At 35.8% G+C, this 13,613-nt stretch overlaps 1 pseudogene; it reads right to left on the bottom strand.

Moving 5' to 3' along the window:
- Positions 1-432: 432 nt before the first annotated feature.
- Positions 433-9,425, bottom strand: LOC135966391 (intraflagellar transport protein 57 homolog; annotated as a pseudogene).
- Positions 9,426-13,613: the final 4,188 nt, after the last annotated feature.

The raw sequence follows: 13,613 nt of genomic DNA, 5'->3' as shown, positions 1-13,613 counted from the left end.
ACCTCCCAAGTAGCTGTAGCGTAGCACTCACATTACAGGTGCACACCACAGTGCCTGGCTATTTATTTATTTATAGAGACAAGGTCTTGCTATGTTGTTCAGGGTAGTCTCAAACTCCTGGACTCAAGGGATCCTTTCACCTTGGCCTCTCAAGTGTTGGGATTACAAACGTGAGCTACTATGCCCGTCTACCCTATACGTTTGTTGAGTGCTCCTTTTTTGAAAAAAAAAAATTTAATTATTTTATTAAGCATTATATTCAATGTAAAGGCTTTAACCATCATAATCACCATGATAGAATATGTGTGTGTACGTATAAAAAATACCCATTGAACATGCCATAAGAGGTATAATTATGTTTTGAAATCTATGCAACATGAGATGTAATTACAAATAAAAAAAAAACTAATCAGAAGCATGAAAACCCCTGTTTTAATATGAATCTATTGCTGATTCTGGAATAACTCTCACGTGCATGTCCTTAATCACACTGGACTTCTCCAGTTTTGATTGCAGTAATGTGTGTTCCACAACATCAGTTCCAACTGTCCATCTGAACAGTTTCTTTCTTCAGTTTTGTTAAGCTCTATTTAATCTTAACCAAAGAATCACCACCAGTCATGCTGCTGCACTTTTCTTCCATTTCTAGTTTTACATGTTCTGTCTTCTGTAACCTCAGACAGAAGTCTGTTCCTTTCAATTACTCCACCATTTCCCTGCCGTCTCCTTACGTCACTCAGCTAGGTTTGAGCTGCAGGATATTCTTGAACCATGTGCTCAAGCTGATGGTTGATGTACTTTTCATAGCGACAGATCTTTTCCAAAGTCTTACTAATTTCTTTTAAAAAATTATTTATGTATTTATTTTACAGGCAAGGTCTTGTTCTGTTGCCCAGGCAGTAGTGCAGTGGTGCAATCATACCTCACTGCAGTCTCAAACTCCTGGACTCAAACAGTCCACCTACCTTAGCCTCCTGAGTAGCTAGGACTGCAGGCATGAGTCACTCCAGTTAACTATTAACTTCGTTATGGAGTTTGTCAAAAAATCCTTTGCTCTCTTTTAGAGAAGATTCAATTCCACTTTTGTGCTGGTGCATTTGGTCAACATGGATTCTCTGATCCGCTGCACTTTTCGCAGTATTTGGCTGGAGAAAGAAGCACTTGCTTCTTGTTGCAAATTCTAACAAGGAGTGGTGGCCCTTGGCTTCCGCTCCGCAATGACAGGAGACCATAAAAAAAGAACAAAAGTTATGCCCAGCTAGATTGTTGTTTGCGTATGATGGCAACAGAAAGACATTCTCTTATATGTATGGCTCAGAAATTATACCACCCAAATATTCATTTTTTTTCTTAAGCTCATGTTCATTGAATATTTTAACATCTAGGAGTTATCAGTATAGATACACCTTATGTAAAATGTGATTATTCCTAAAGAAAATTGGGCTATAGATACAATTGTTAGAAGGTTAAGGGAACCAAGGAAGAGGAATATGGGTGTACATATTATGGGTAAAAACCCAAATATCCTTAATGAAAAATTTCTCAAAGAGGTGTCCCAGCCCAATGAGAGATGCATCCAAATAAACAATAAAAGAAAGGAGAAATGATAGTAAAAAAGGAATTGGGATGAGTACCAAAGGCAGTTCAACAGTGAGTTCAATTTAAATAATAGAATCGCTGATGCAAACTTAATGCAACTATCAACAAATTTTGAGATGTATATTTTCAAATATTGAAGATGAACATTAATAGAATTTAAAACAATATAGCAACATAAGGATTTAAACATTTACAATAGTTATATGAAATTGAATATGAGGGAATTTGGTTTTGTATTTTGTATTATTTATTTATGTATTTTATATTATTTTAATTTTTTCAGGCACAGTCTCACTCTGTTGCCCAGGCTGGAGTGAGACTGTTGCACAGTCTCACTTTGTTGCCCAGGAGTACAGTGGTGTGATCTCGGCTCACTGCAACCTCTGCCTCATGGGTTCAAGCAATTCTCCTGCCTCAGTCTCCCAAGTAACTGGGATTATAGGTACGTACCACCACGCCTGGCTAATTTTCATACTGTCAGCAGAGACGAGGTTTTACCATGTTGGCCAGGCTGGTCTTGAACTCCTGACCTCAAGTGATCTGCCTGCCTTGGCCTCCCAAAGTCGTGTGATTACAGGCATGACCCACTGTGCCTGGCCATCTTTCATATTTTTTAAGCACTGTTGGTAAGCAGATAAATCTATATAATCATTTTGTAAGATAATTTGATAACACATTCCAGATTTTTTCTAAGTGCATAACTTATGACCAAGTATTTCTACAATTAAAAATTTTTAAAGAAATAAGCAGATAACATACAAAGATTCATGTGTAAGAATGCTCTTTACATTCTTGCTTATGATGGCAAAAATATAGATCAATCATCTTTGTTCTCATCCCTTCATCTCTCTACCCTGTTTCTCTGAAAACTAATTTTATTTTCTGCAATGTTGCTTCTTTTCTTATGAAGACTTTTTAAAAAGCCCATTGCATTTTTAGTTTATTAAATCTTCCCTTTTCTCATTCAACCACTTTAAAATTTTTTCTTTTTTTCAAAAAGATTATTGTCCATTGTCTCAGTTTATAGATTTGCCTCTGATCTTTCCTCTGTTACTTCTTTCCTTTTTTTTTTTTTTTTTTTTTGAGATGGAGTTTCTCTCTTGATGCCCAGGCTGGAGTGCAATGGCATGATCTCGGTTCACTACAACCTCTGCCTCCTGGGTTCAAGCAATTCTCCTGCCTCAGCCTCCCGAGTAGCTGGGATTACAGGTGCCCACCGCCATGCCTGGCTAATTTGTTGTATTTTTAGTAGAATTGGGTTTTCATCATGTTGGCCAGGCTGGTCTCAAACTTCTGACCTCAGGTGAACCACTTGGCCTCCCAAAGTGCAGGGATTACAGGCATGAGCCACTGCGCCTGGTCTCCTCTGTTATTTCATAAGAGCAGGTTCTCTTGACTTTTTCCACAACATGGCTCCATTTGCCCTAAAACTATTAGGAATCTCTTGAGTGTTGTGACAGGTCAGTGGCACCCTTCTATAGTTTCTAGTACTGATGCTGGGGTTAAACTATTCTTGAATTTCAATAGGAAGATGTTAATTGAGGATTTAGACAGCTATGCTCATGCTGCCATCCTAATCAGGAAATGCTCTTTGAATTGTGCTATATATAGTATTGATAACAGTGTGATGACTACAGCAGCAGTGTGAATAACAGACAAGAGGGATGTCCAGATCTTAGACAGAGGACCTATTTATGAAGATATAAAAAATATTCTAGGAAAAAAAAGAAAATGAGGGTCCAAACTAAACCTACTTCAACAAAATGGAGAACAGAGGGTAATTTGACAATTATTTAATTGGTACTAATTACAAACATGGTGGTTTATTTATGTAGGGATTGAGAGAGAAAAATGACAGAAAGAATTTTTCACAAATATCTACCTTGGATGACTGGGCTAAGGATAGATTGCTAATTGAGACAGGAAATAGATGACGAAAATCAGAATTCTGACATTTGGACAATAATTTCAGTTGGAACTTACAGAGTTTGAGTTATTTAAAAGAAAAGTAGGTGGAAATGCCAAGTGAACAATTCAAAATATAAAACTAGATCTCAAGTTTGGAGATGGATATACAGATTTGGGCATTCTTGATGGACTGCAGTTAAAACCAGAAAGAAGGGAGGAGAATAGGCTGAGGGTAGAATCCAGAACACGAATATTTAAGAAGTGGTTAGAAGAAAATCTAGCGATGGGGGCTGAGAAGGAACAATTTAATAATTAGAATTAGGCTGCGAGAGTGCGGCGTCACAAAAGCCAAATTAGGAGAAAGTTTCAAAAGGAAAGAATAGCCAAAGCATCAAAGCGACCAGAACCATCACAGGAGGGGGTTGAAGAGTGGCCATGGGAGATGGTGATTCTGTCATTAGCAATCTCACAGAGAGCTGGATCACCGGACTGTTGGATGGAATCAGTTGGAATGCTGTAGTGGCTTTAGGAGTTAGCAAAAGCTGAAGAAGTCTGGCTGAAAAAGGAAAGGAAAACATGTCTTTCAATTACCTATGAAATATTTCCTTGCCTTTTTTTTCAACTTTATGTAAATCTTTATTAAACTAAAAATTCAGAAAAGTCCCAAATGTGCAAGTCAGCGAACGCTCACAAAGCAAATACACTCATGTACACTCCTGTGACCCCCACACAGTCAAGAAACACTGCCAGACTCTCAAAAGCCACTTTTGTGATCCCTTCTTTCACTGCCCAGCCCCCATCTCTACCAAGAGTAACCACTGTCTTGACTTTTAACACGATAAGTCAACTTGTTGTCTGCACTTCTCAGTCTTTTGAAATAAAAGTTAGCTAATGTAATTTAATATTTTTTCAACAACTTAAGATCATTGTTATGAATATTAATTACAGGATGAGGCAGCAGTAGCCTTATCAGCCTTGTATTCCTAGATCCTGGCAGAGGACCTGAAACATAATGGATGCTACCAAATTAGTTGAGTGAAAGAATGGATCTTTGTAATCCATTCCCATGCTAATTCCACTTTTTATTTATCTTGCTACTTCCCAGTTTTTTTTTTTAATTATTTTTATTTTATTTATTTATTTATTTTGAGACAGAGTCTCGCACTGTCTCCCAGGCTGGAGTGCAGTGGCGCGATCTCTGCTCACTGCAAGCTCTGCCTCCTGGGTTCACGCCATTCTCCTGCCTCAGCCCCCCGAGTAGCCGGGACTACAGGCGCCCGCCACCACGCCCGGCTAATTTTTGTATTTTTAGTAGAGACGGGGTTTCACCATGTTAGCCAGAATGGTCTCCATCTCCTGACCTTGTGATCTACCAGCCTCGGCCTCTCAAAGTGCTGGGATTACAGGCGTGAGCCACCGCTCCTGGCCTCTACATCCCACTTTTTAAAAGAAGACCTTCTCAAGGCCATTGCAAGTGCTTTGGATTAAAAAAACTAGCTAAAGAATTTACTTTCTCCTAGAGTATGCACATACTGGCAAGAAAAATGCTACACCACAACAAGAATTAGAACTGTTCATTTATATCTGAGAAATACTTTTTAGCTTGACCCTTCCTTCATTATTTTTATCACATCCCCCCCTTTATTTCTAGCGCTGTTCAGGACTGCCTCCTAACAACCTTCCTGAATTGTCAATTCTGCAGTTAATTAGCCAAATCCCTGACTCATTTTTCTCCTCTAAGCTCTTGTATAGCTTTAATACATGCAGTTGTTGTTATTAATAGCAAGATCCTTAAGAACTAGAACTTATTTTATTCCTTAAACCATGGAGATAGACCCTAAAATCATATAGCTCTGTATGCAACTCCAAAATATTTTTATATTTTTGTTATAAAATAAATTCATTTGTAGTGAAAACCAGCTGAGTGGAAATGTGATTAAAAATCAACTGTCATTGATTTCATATGACTCTGTTAATTTTCTGCTATTCTTTCCACATATTCTCCATTCTATTTAATTTGCTCTGATACCATTAAAATATTATCCTCAAGGAAACTTACAGGGATTCAAACATTTAAGATTAAAACCATAAGTGAAAACTGCTTCTTTGCCCATACTCTCCATGAATGTTCCTAACAAAAGCAAAGATTAAATCAAATCCTTTCTTGCATTTGGATAGCGCATTTAACTCACTCTGCCTGAACAATACGTCCATTATGACAAAGTACCACAATTACTTCTATGAAGAGGTATAGAGATGAAGGGTTTTTTTTTTCTGTTCAGAAAAAGAAACTAAATATTTTTTTGTAAAACCTAGGTTGTGTGGTTATATCAAAAGCTAATTTGTAAACCTAAGAGACTCTGTTATCAAAAACAAAGTAAAATATTCTTGTTATAAAGTGTGATTTGTGTTATAATGAGCTATAAAGAACAAAAAATTCAGATATGAAACATTCCACAGCTCTAGGAAGAATAGACTTTTTGAATCATAAATATTTTATATGGGAGAATACCAACTGATAGTTCTAGGTATTCTAAACTAGAGTATCTGTTGTTTAAACCCCATCTAATTTATATAGAAAACAGATGTAACTAATGACTGAAGCAAAAGTAAAGCACAACATTCAAGAAATATAAAGGGGAACGAGCAGAAAAGGCAATTTGGTTGTACCAGAAGGCCTGGCCTCAGGATAGCTATTGACTTAAGAAAAAAAAAAAAGTAGCTTTGACCTTCGTAGTCAAGCCAAAAGATACATGAGTTTTTTAGTTACATGGGTTTTTAAAATATAATAAAAATAATCATACTAGTTAGGAAAACTTCTTCCTAGTATTAAACTCTAAAACAGGTTAGTTATATGGATCTTCACGTTGAGCACACAGGACAAAATAATATTTTAAAAAATAAATATCTTATAAAAGTTTCAAAAATATTAAGGGCATTATGGAAATTTATATCACAGTATATCAATGTAAGTTGTGGTACTTTCAAGGCAAATATAAACTTTAGTTTATTAATTGGGTTTTCATTGTTTCAAGCCAGTTTGAAACTACCGACATTCAGTATCTTTAAACAGCTTTACATTTGCAATACTTTTTTTTTAAGAAGCAAAAGTTCAAAAGTAAGGGGAGCTAAGAAGGGAAGAACAAGGAATTGATGTTAATATTTACTGAACAGCTTCTCAGGCTGAGCAATGCTACATTAGTCACACAACAATTCATTTATGTTGACTGCAACGTCTTTGTTGCAGTCTATATTTTTGGCTACCTTTTTCTGCATTTATGAAGTATGAAGAGGCTGAGTAAAAAATTATTCTAAATGTGTAAGAATCTCTACAGCAAAAATAAGACCTGTGTTTCTTAGTCTCCTAGTTTTTCCACAGAACAGCCTTTTGGTCTCTTCAAACGTGTGGTTTTATTATATACAATAATTTCAAATGTTTTTATCAACACAACAAGCATTTGACATTTACAACTTGGGCAAAATACTAGACATTTGTTTCTGAACAAATGGAGACCTATATCTAATTATTCAACATTTTCCTCTTTTATTCAAATTATTCCTCTTTTGAAAAATGGTTTTATACATAAATTTAAAAATTATTTTTGTGAAAAAAATTTTTTTAATGAAAGAAGGTATAGAAGGTTGAATGTTTTCTTCCTTACATGATGTTTTTTATTTCCTTATGGTCTTGTTGTTTCATCATACATTTTCTACATGTTTTACTTTCATCACAAGTTACAACAACAGAATTCAAAAATACAAGATTCTTAAGCCGAAAACATTGCAGAAGAATGAGAAATGGTACTTATTAACTGCCTACAGTGCTGCAAACTTCTGGCAATTAATTTCAATTAAGTTATTTACAAGGTGTGCCACTGCTAACTTTGTGCCCAGATGTTTCAGTTGGCAACATGCGATGGCCACCAATGTAGTCAATTTCAGTAACAATCACTCATTGATGGAATTTTCACACTGAATTCACAGCACCTTCATAACATTAGTACATGATGTCATCACCCTTTGCCTCATCATAACCGTAAAAATGCCAATACGAGTTGCAACAAATTACTGCGAGCAATTGCTTAGTTCTAGAGATGTTGTAGTGAACACCTGGGCTGGCTCAGAATCTAGCAGCTTTCAAAGTTTCGTTACCAGATGTTTGTGGAACAACTTATGCATGTATGGAAAACATACTTTTTTTTTCATTTGCATGAACGATTACCAGACCTTTGGAAGTAGTGGAAACATATGTTTTATGAAAAAAGAAAGTTAATAAGAGTTTATTAGGGAAATATTTTTATTTTAATCAGCATGGTTGGTCTTAAACATTGTTAATTGAACTGCAGAATCATGCTTGTATGCAATTATTTGTTTATGTAGTAAAACACATCCTCACAAATTAAGCAGTATTGTGATCATAACTTTATTGGGTGAAGAAAAGAAGTTATGAAAGTTTTAATAATAGTAATTTTTTTAAAGCAGCTTTTAAAATATCTGATTTTGTTTAATAATTTTGTATATTTTCAGATAATATTTATTATAATTATGTCTTTCTTTTCTTAACTATACTACATCCTCTTTAAAAAGACAAGGGCTATTTAAAATTGTCTTTATATGTTTCTTTTTACTATTAATTTAACATAATATTGACTTTTACTACATTTTAGGAAAATTGCACTTCGTGATTCAGACAAGTGTTTTTAGGAAAACACTTCTCCATGTCATTTCAAAATATATTCTCTACCCATAATAAAAACATGAATTGGAAGAAAATCATTACTAATTTTTGATCTATTTCTCACGGTATTCTTATTTTTAATTTAAGGAAAATGATTTAATTTAAGCATGATTCTTGGTTTTTTAATTAACTGAAACGCTAGTCCTATGAAAATAAACAGGCCTTCCCTTTTTTAAACTATTGTTCCCATTGAAATTCATTTTATTTTATATAAGGAGGTGAAATGAACCACATTTTCCTCCTTCTGGGCAACTGAAAAAAGTTGTTAAAACTATTTTTTTTTTTTTTTTTTGAGACGGAGTCTCGCTCTGTCGCCCAGGCTGGAGTGCAGTGGCCGGGTCTCAGCTCACTGCAAGCTCCGCCTCCCGGGTTCACGCCATTCTCCTGCCTCAGCCTCCGGAGTAGCTGGGACTACAGGCGCCCGCCACCTCACCCGGCTAGTTTTTTGTATTTTTAGTAGAGACGGGGTTTCACCATGTTAGCCAGGATGGTCTCGATCTCCTGACCTTGTGATCCGCCCGTCTCGGCCTCCCAAAGTGCTGGGATTACAGGCTTGAGCCACCGCGCCCGGCCATAAGTTGTTAAAACTATTAACAGCTGTAAAGTAATGGTTAGATTTTGAGTGATTTCATTTAGTTCAAACGAACTCTAAATTTATCCAGGTGTTAAAGTTTTGTTAAGTCCGAGGTAAAATAAAAAGATATTCTAGTAGAGATGCATTTTAAAATTTGATGAATACGTTATGTTCATAAAGTCCGAAGCATAAGATATTTCTCTTACTAAATGAACAGGTAAGTGACTATTAAAACAAAACCAAAAAAAACCCACAAAAACTCCTGTCTTAAGAAGCAACACCTTTAATGAGAATTGAAAATTACACATACCATTAAAACAGACCTGTTCACTATCAAGGTATAAGCTGAAGTGTCCAAAGCAAACACACGTTAATAGGATGGATAGTAAATTTGGAGTGAAAAATCTCTTTGCAGCTTTAGCACTTACAAACTGGATACACATCTCTCTTTGCATGCTTAGGAAGCTCACAGCAACCCTGGGGTCCTGCCCTGATGATTTGGTTCACCTTTCCTTCTTCAGACTTCCAGGAATCCTTCCATATCTCCAGGGAGCCATTATGAGCTGCTGAGTGGCATTGCACACTGAGGAGTCCATATTTTCTCATTTCTTGTTTGTTATAAGACTTGGGCCCAAGAGGGTGTGAAAGAATGCCAGTGAATGTAGTCTCCCGTGTTTTATTAAGAAAATGTAAATGTCTCACTGTTGCATTTTTTACCCGAAATGATCCTGAAAGTTTAATATTGACCCAAAGGCAAAGTAACAGAGTACTTCTTAGTGCCTATGTTAAAAAGGAGCTGCAATTTGTTTTCAGTCCTTGGGACATTTTTACACTCCCATTAAATAAAATAAATAATCACAAAGGAAATTAAACCACAAAGGAAATATGTTAAAGCCATGTTAAGCGCCTGACCTAAATATATAAAACAAAGGAACTACATGGTTGTGGTTAGAATTTGGTCTTTAAGGCTATTGCACTTACAGCACATAGTAACATGGTAACAATATGTTAGGGAGACTCTTAAGCTGTATTTATTCAAAGCAACATACTTGGAAGAGGAGTGAAAGATTCCACAGAATTATCCCAATGTTTTATTCATTTGAGATAAAACTGCTAGTTTTTAAAAAGTGTTAGTATTGTTGGCAATTTGAGAATGCTTACTAATTATATTTTATGTCTCTTCTATATGCAAATATAATTTCCACTGAAAAAAAATTGAACATCCATGGTTAGTGTCAAAAGACAAAATTATAACAAACATAGTTCAAATTTGCTTTAATTTGCAATTCTAGAATCAGGCAACACTTCATTCTATAAAACGGAATGAGCGTTCCAATGAGCTGAGCAGGAGAGTTTGGCTTTATGGGCAGAAAATAGCTGAAGAAAGCAGAAACAGAGGAAAAAGGGATTGATCATTTCAGCTACTTTCCTTGTAAAGGTTAAAGCAGTAGGGACTCCCTTATCATGCCTGCTAAAATGGGCCTCTTTGGGAGATTTAGCCATTAAATCTCTCTCTCTCCTGGTTTTTCAGAAGATCAGATAAACAACTTAGTTTTGACTTGATGGTGTGGAACTTCAGCATCACTAACTCCAGTTTACTTTGCTGTTGGGCCTAATGCAGGAGCTCAGCCCAAACCAATGGCCCCTGTAAATTTTATTTAATATTAGTGCAAGTCTCCCATGTCAGTCCCTTGCGAAGCTCTTGCCTCCACAGGCAATCTGTTTAAAATGAATGCATATTGTGCCTGCTCCAAGGAGCTAATGGAGGAAGGAGAGTTCTGCTATCCCCTTGGCACCAATCTTAGAGAAATTTATAAATGTGTTGAAATTGTACTTTGATAATATTTTAAAGTTTCCTAACTCTTTGCAAAGATTTTTTATATGCATTTTCTAATTTAATTGCATTTCACTTCTTCTCTGTAGATTCAGATGAGCTGATTATTTTGGGAGGATTTAGCACCAAAAACAACTAGGAAAATTACATCTAGACTAGAAGAAAGGAAAATTGAGTTCTTTGAGTTCTAATTGATATTATTATTAAATTTGGCCCTTATTTGAAGGTACCCTTAAAAACAGCACCAAAGTAAGCAGGAGTCTAATGGTTTAATGCAATGTGTATGGAATTGGAGAGCTATCCTATGTAGAAAGAAGCCACAATGCTAGATTGTGATTGTGATGTTCCCTGGGTTGTGCTTTAGTATACACTCACAAATCTTCACTCCACAGCTGTTAAAGTCCTGCGAGACAACCCATACAGCAGCTCAGGGACAAAATTAGACTTTGGAGTTTCCTGTTCCTTAATTAAATTTAAACTGCTTTCTGCAGTGACAGGGCTCCAATTAGAAGACAAGTTCAAAGAAAAATCTAACATAGTTACCTGTGGCTATATCATAAGCTTTAATGCAGCCCAGGGTTTGGAGAGTACAATCTTAAGTGAGCCTTCTGGATCTACCTTAACAGTGACAAATTTAATTCATATAAATCATGAGGCCCAGAGGGAAAGTTTCTTTTCTTTGTTGTGTTTATTCCTAAGTGGTCTAATCCACATATATGAATCACACATAAATGCAGTGCTTGCTTGGGAAGACTATTTCCCTTTGTTCAAATGAAGTGTACTTCCCACAAAAGCCATCCACAAAAGCTGGTTCTTAGATTTTCACACACTCCAAAAATACAACCAAAAAATGCTAACATACTATACGCATTTCTATATATTTAATGTACTCAAATACTATTGAAGATACTAGGAAAAAAATAATGCACTCTGTGGGCTTTTCATGAGGCTTCCAAATTCTCAATGTCTTGAACTCTCTCAAAGCAGAATGTATAATGATTTCTTCAAAATGTCACTTATAATTTGTTCCCCTTTCTCACTACTTAAAATTGTTAGAGACCATCCATTTTAAGTCAGCGTTTTCAGAAAGGATCAACTGAAACTTGAACAGGCAGAAGGAAAAATGTTTCCACTTCTACCAGGCTTAAAAGAAGTTGGGCATCTTTTCGTATTTTTCTTGTTAGCATTGTAATATAAAACATCTGTAATAATTTAGTGAATTAAATACATTAAAACAACAAATAAAAGAAGCTTTAATGAACAAAACACAGAAGACCCCATATGGCTGCCTATTTCTTTCTTGACAAGAGGCACAGTCAAGTAGCTAGAACCGTGAGTAACTGCTGGAAGGCAATAAACCCATGAACAGGATTGTGAGCTGCTGTGTGCTAATATGAAAACCAGCTTTTATTTATTTTGCCACCTTTGTAACAGCACGTTAGATCCTGCCATTTCTCACCAATTTTCTTACTCTCTGTGGAAACAGTAGTTTCATAACTTGTTTCTGTATAGTTCTTGTCTAACACTTTTTCTTTTACTTGTCAGGACACTCTCTTTTCTATGTTTTTTTTATCCTCCAGAACTACCCCCTTTTTCCAAACTATTATTTCCTACCTAGAGTACTGCAAAGCTTTCAAGGTTGTATCTTTCTGTTCAATCAAGTTTAACCATTATATAGCAGTCAAATATCTTTTTTTAAGTGACTCAAATAACTCTTGAACCCAAGAACTTAAAGTAGCAGACAACTGCTTAATGGGGAAATTCAAATTATCTGGCCTAGTACTTATAGGTCTCAGTCACTTGGTCCTTCTGAAACTAACCATTTTTCATCTATTGTAATTCCACCAACAGTCTCTAAGTTTCATATAGGACAATTTCTATTACATCCCTATTTCACACACACACATTTATGGCTCACATCTCTTTGCCTTTGCACATACTGGTCTCCCAAGAATGAATGATTGCCCACTTCTTTATGACAATTTACATCCAGGGGATACAAACTTAAATGTACTCAGGGAAAGGGCAAGCGATATACTCACGATAGAGTAAATGATGGATAAAACACCACATAGTGGCACTAAGGATGGCTAAACTGGAAAAGGCATGTTTCATATACAGGCATTCAAATCTAAGTTGTTTTTTTAAAACATCATGCTGGCCTAACAAAACATGGGCCATAAATTTGCAACCTCTGAAGCATAATTACATAATTACCTTAAGACTTGTTAAAAATTTCCCTTCTTGAGAAAAATCTCCCTGAAGATTCCTGTTCTTTGTCCTTGTTTTCCATTTCTTCAGTAATCAATATGCAGTGTGGCTTATGTTGCTAGATATTCGCTTTTGCTCTCTATTTAGTTCATATGTGCACATGTTATTTCTCAATGTTTTGGAAATTCATTTTGGGGAAGCAAGGGTCATGTGTTTTGATTCTTTTGTCCCCGTGTTCTAGAGATAATCTCCCTCATGTTTCTAACATGGTGGTCGAGCTTAAGAAATCCCTATCAAAGTCATATGCCAAAGAGTGAAACTGGACCCGTATCTCTCACCATATACAAAAATTAACTCAAGAAGGATTAAAGACTTAAATGTAAGACCTGAAACTATAAAAATCCTAGAAGAAAACCTAGGAAAAACTCTTCTGGACATTGGCCTAGGCAAAGAATTTATGACCAAGTCCTCAAAAGCAAATGCAATAAAAACAAAAATAGACAATGGGACTTAATTAAATTAAAAACCTTTGCACAGCCAAAGAAACAATTACAAGTAAACAGATAACCTACAGAATGGGAAAAAAATATTTGTAAACTGTGCATCTGAAGAAGGGCTAATATCCAGAATCTACAAGGAATTCAACTTCACAAGAAAAAACAAACAACCCCATTAAAAACTGGGCAAAGGACGTGAACAGACATTTCTCGAAAGAAGAAATACAAGCAGCCAACAAACACATGAAAAAA

The sequence above is a fragment of the Macaca fascicularis genome, chromosome 11 (assembly GCF_037993035.2).
Source record: "Macaca fascicularis isolate 582-1 chromosome 11, T2T-MFA8v1.1".
Lineage (NCBI taxonomy): Eukaryota > Metazoa > Chordata > Mammalia > Primates > Cercopithecidae > Macaca > Macaca fascicularis.
Note: the sequence above shows the minus strand (reverse complement) of the source record. Positions and strands in the feature narration are given on the sequence as shown.